Raw genomic sequence first — 5,777 nt, forward strand, 5'->3', positions numbered from 1 at the left:
ATTCCTAGAGATATACAACCTACCAACCTACTGAAGCATAAAGAAAAAGAAAATCTGACTTTATGTGCCATCTTGACACAAAAGGGCCAAAGATTCATGCAAAATATAAAAGAGGGCAAAGGCCAAATAATCACCAGTGGTTAATAGATTATTTGTTAAATGAACCCATAGCAATATCTGACCTCTGACCAGGGATTTCCATATACCAGGACAGTACTGGAAGTCTATAATCACATCTATGTAATAATATGCTACATTTTGACAGGTAAAGTAATATCCCCTCCCTCTAACAGAACAGTTCTGTATACAGTTATATATCCAAAAAAAGGGTCATGAAACCACACCACCAGTGCCAAATGATGCAAGAATAAGATAGGCAGAAAAAGAACAAAAAAAATAAAGTAGGCTTTGTGTGTGTGTTAGTCGCTCAGTTGTGTCCGACTCTTTGCGACCCCATGGACTATAGCCACCAGGCTCCTCTGTCCACGGAATTCTCCAGGCAAGAATACTGGGGTGGGTTGCCATTTCCTACTCCTGGTGATCTTCCTGACCCAGGGATTGAACTCGGGTCTCCCGCATTGGCAGGTGGATTCTTTACTGTCTGAGCCACCAGTGAGGGAAAAGTAGACTTTATTAGAGGAAAATTTTACAAGTAGAAGATAGTGCAGTGTATGCAATCCTATTCCACAGTTTAGGTGAGGCTTAGAGTGAACAGGCGCTGCGGCCAAGACTGGAATCAAGTGAGGCGGGTGGGTGTGGGGAGCCGTGCCCTTAATTTTTCACAGATTTATAGTGATGGGGTTGGGGTGAAGCACAGATCTGCTCTGACACTAAGGGGAGCTCCCTGGGCAGATAGGGGAGCCTCCGGGCCCTTTAGCTGGTGTCTGCCTATGTAATTAGCTAACTCAGAACTGCTGAACAAATCTCCACGCAATAGCCAAAATGAAGGCAAAAATGAGCCTCCAGAACCATCCAGATTTGTCCCTCTTCAGATGTTTTGGAGACGTAATTTGATATGTCAATTACCTGAATTCATATGTTCACCAATCATGCTTTAATGGACTTTTTTTTTACTATGTTAATTTTGGTTACTGCTCAAAATGAAGACAGTTGTCTTAGAGCTATACCCTCACTGGGTCTCCATTGTCTTAGCTCTTAAAAAAAGAGGGGACAGGTGGTTGAGGTTGATGGTAACTGATAATTACTGCTCTACCACAGGTGAATTTAAAATGATGTGATGCCGTTCCTGAACACTTTCTGCTGCTTCCGTACCCTGAAGTCTTAACTCTCAGGCCCATCATATTGAATGGAACGGGCTGACCTCCAAGTCCCTTTTGATCTTGAAGCTGGATTGTTCTGTGCAATTATTTTCATCGTTTTAGTAAGAACAATTAACCACCAGAGGGCAGACAGGTTACAAGGCAGTAAGGGGTGAGGCTAGCAAGGGATCCATTCAAACGAAGTGCACCTGTGACTTTTAAAATTCTTCCAATCTCACAAAATCTTACCGCGTTGCTTGTGAAGATTAAGATCAGTGCAGCGGAAGAAAGGAAGAGTGGAGGTGAGTATGGGGAGCTTGAGATTCTGGTCATGGGTTTGCCATTTTGGGGTAGGGTGGTTGGCATGGGACTTTGGAGGGAACGTTTGATCAAAATTGAGGTGAGGGAACAGGCTGCTGTGGCTCTCTGGGGACACAGCATTTGCCCAAGGAAGAACGAACGCGAGAAGGTCCTAACACAGTAGGGTCCCCAGTATTCAATAGGGTAAGAGGAGGCAGATGCAGAGAAGACTGGTCTTTGCTCTGAGCCAAATGGGAACTAGCACAGGATACTGAGCAGAGGACGGTTGTTTTTAAAGGGTCACTCTGGCTGCCGGGTAAGAATAGCCTCCAAGAGACTTAGTTCCTATGTATGTGTATATGGTCAGTCGCTCAGTCATGTCCAACTGAGGCCCCATGGACTGTAGCCCGCCAGGCTCCTGTGTCCATGAAATTTTCCAAGCAATTAGACTGGAATAGGTTGCCGTTTCCTATTCTAGGGGATCTTCCCAACCTAGGGACTGAACCCGCATCTCCTGCAGCTCCTGCCTCAGCAGGCGGATCCTTTACCACTAGCGCCACCTGGGAAACCCATACATCCCGCTTATCAGCAAACAGCACAGCAAATAGACCATTCAAGGCTACCGGGTTCTGTCACTATTTAACTAATAGCAGATGATTCCCAGGCACCATGCCAAGCATCTTACATACCTTCTCATTTCATCCTTTCAATACCTCTATGATGTCATCACCACTGTCAGCTCTATTTTAAAGGTAAGAAAAAGAAGATTGTAAAAGTTAGTGACAGGTCCAAGGTTCAGACGAAGTACACGGAATTCTTAAAAGCTAAGACTTGAAGGAGCAAAGCTCCTTCTACTTGCTAATGTGAAGAAGCACTGCCTAAGCAAGGCTTAGGACCCCAGAGCTGAAGAACTGAAGATGGTGATGGTGGAGGGTGGAGCATCAGTGTTTGCATTCAATCATCACACGCTTCTTTAAAGTTCTATGTAGCCCTTACACTACAAGCTGGCTGACCCCGTAACTGGACTGACTTTTGTGTTGATGATTTGTAAGATGCCCTCTAGAGCTTCTAATCTAATCTTTTATCTAATCTTCCCTCCTAGCTGTCAGTAAAGAATCTTCCTGCAATGCAGGAGACCTGGGTTTGATTCCTGGGTCAGGAAGATTCCCTGGAGAAGGGAATGGCAACCCACTCCAGTATTCTTGCCTAGAGAATCCCATGGACAGAGGAGCCTGGTGGGCTACAGTCCATGGGGTTGCAAAGAGTCAGGCATGACTTAGCGACCAAACCACCTCTAGAGGGTGGCCCCTGTGTGCTCTGCTGTGTACATATTTGGGCTCTTAGGGAAGCAGCTCCCTTCGTGGGACTGACTCCTCTTTAGTAGTAATGAAGTCGCTCAGTCGTGTCCAACTCTCTGCGACCCCATGGACTGTAGCCTACCAGGCTCCTCAGTCCATGGAATTTTCCAGGCAAGAGTACTGGAGTGGGTTGCCATTTCCTTCTCCAGGGGATCTTCCCAACCCAGGGATCGAACCCAGGCCTCCTGCACTGCAGGCAGATGCTTTACTGTCTGAGCCCCCAGGGAAGTCTGACTCCTCTTTAGGTGGACTGAAATCATGGGTCAAATCTGTTTCACCTGTCTTCACTTTTCAAGGTTGTTTTAAGGCCTGTGCCTCCTCCGAGCATCACGTGGCCCAAATGATGACCTATTGAGGACGGGCAGGCATGTGGTCCTTCATGCATGCACAAGACTGCCAGTGCTCGGCTGTTAGAGGTTCCGCTCTGCCAACCATCAGTATTGCGGTGGTCCCTGGCGCAGCAGTCACCCTGAGTCTCAGTCCACAGGACCAGGTCCCCTGTTTAGGGGTCCTGAGGAGTCTGAGGGCCGGCTGGGTGCTGGGCACCTGGTTCCCTCAGAGATGACGGCTGGGCAGGGCCTGGGGACCTCGTCATGGGGGCAACATCGGCTGAAAGCTGCCCCCTTAGCTAGGCCTGGGGACTGGCAGGAAGACCCAGACTGGGTGCTAGACAAATGCTCCCAGGCAGGGTATACAACCTCTCTGGGACCCCCTCCTATTATCCAGGACCTGGACTTCAGAGGGCGAAAGTGGAGCCTTGGGACCTTGAACAAGAAAAATGCAGGGTAATGATGCTGCTTTACTTACGGGTCTTGTTACCTTTAAAAGTGTTATACCTTTAGATAAAAAGTTGTAGGACAGGGTAACTTTTGTTACCTGATAGAGGTTTACAGGAACATCGAGACCTGACCTGCATGGACAACTGCAGGAACAAAGGATCCTACACCAAGAAGTTTTCCACAACGAGCCGCGTCCCTCCCTCACCTTCCCTCTAAAAGCGCTTTTTAAGGTATGAGCCACCTGTCTCTTTGCATGGCCCTGCAATAAACCTTTCTCTGCTTCAAACACTACGATTTCTGTATTGTCTGGCCTCACTGTGTACTGTTGGGCACATGGACTTGTGTTGTAACAGTAAGATGTTTGCCCGAGTTGTTTTTTAGGAACTTGGAGTCAGCTGTGTCTACTTCGAGCTGAGCTGGTTAAGACTGGATGGGACCACCGACCCTCCAACTGGGAATGTGTGAGTGTCTGCCCTGTGATCTTTTGAACGTGCAAAGGCCTAGAGCTTAATTACACCTGGGCAGAATGACTGTCCCACACCTTTTCCCAATCACCTTTCCCTTCGTTCCCCAAGCCTCAGTGCACCTTGCCTCTTTATTTTTTAGCCCCCAGGCACCCCAAGCCTCTTGCTTTCAGGGAAGCAGTTTGAGACTGGTGCTCCCTCTCCCAGCTGCACACCTTGGTGTCTCAGCGTTTGGCTTGCTGAGTATTGAGCAAACCAAACGTGGCTTGGTAACAGTTCCTCTCAAACCCAAACAGTTAAAAAACCCACTCAGCGGGTGCTGCTTACAGGGGTGTCCCGGAAACCAGTTCTGGACTGTGACAAGGTAAGCAGAGAAAGTGTTTATGAACTTTAATAGCTATATTAAAGAGTAATTTTGTCTGTGGAGTCTAAAACGTTGGCGTTAGTTTACCTTGTTATCTTCATTTTTCATATAATTCACTTTTATAGTGTTTTATCTGAGATCCAGAATATACAGACCGTGGTCCACCACATATAAAAGCAGAAGGAACCCACAACCTGCCTAGAAAAACCAGCCCCTTAACTACAACAAACCTAGGAAGTCAGCCTGACTGGTAGCTTTCCTTACAAGCCAGGAAGCTTAACAATAACTACTGTTAACAACTGACCTGGGCTTGATTAATAACTTACAGCTTCCCTAATCTGTATCCTTGCTTTCAATTTAGTACTAAGCAGGGAAAGCCAGTCGGTAAAGAATCTGCCTGCAGTACAGGAGACCCGGTTCGATCCCTGGGTTGGGGAGAGCCCCTGGAGAAGGAAATGGCAATCCACTCCAGTATCCTTGCCTGGAAAATCTCATGGACAGAGGAGCCTGGTGGGCTGCAGCCCATGGGGTCGCAAAGAGTTGAGCACGACTGAGCGACTAACACTTACTTACTTAGGGAAAGCCAGGCGTGGCTAACGGGGGATCACACAGGAGGCCCGGCTTCTCATCTACTTGCAGCTCCCCCGTGCCTACAGCTTCCGACGAGAGCACACCTGGAGGCTTCCCCTTTTCCCACTATCAGCCTTTCCCCTCCTGCCTTTGTGTTTCTGCCAAAAGAGAAGCGGCAGTGGGGACGACTCTCTTGTACAGCAAATTCTCAGGAAGCTGCTTTGCACGTCTCATTTGGTGGGTCATTTTATTTCCAGATACAGGGAAGAAGGAGGTGACAACAAGGCAGGGGTCTGCCGCTGCAGACCCATTAAGGAGCACCATCCTGGGGCTCTGCGATCACCTCCAGCGCAGGGTTGGAAAGAAGCATCCTCGGCACGCACCGACCGGCACAGCGGGAGGAAGGTAGACGCCAGATTCTCCGGACTAGAAATGAGTCGGGGGAGCAGGGGGTACCGGGGCGGAGAACGGTGTAGCGGGCGAGGGGCTTGAGCTATTAGTCGGACTTGCACCTGCTCTTTCCCGGGTCTAGGACGCAGTCTACCGCCCTAAGGCTAGGAGGAGCGGCGGCTGTGCTCTCGGCGCACGCGCGCTCTCGGCACCGCCCCCTGACGCCGAGGTAACGTCACGTCCGGAGCGGCGGCGGCGTTTTCGGCGCACGCGCGCTCTCGGCACCGCCCCCT

This window comes from Bos taurus, chromosome 23 (genome assembly GCF_002263795.3).
Source record: "Bos taurus isolate L1 Dominette 01449 registration number 42190680 breed Hereford chromosome 23, ARS-UCD2.0, whole genome shotgun sequence".
In the NCBI taxonomy this organism is placed as follows: domain Eukaryota; kingdom Metazoa; phylum Chordata; class Mammalia; order Artiodactyla; family Bovidae; genus Bos; species Bos taurus.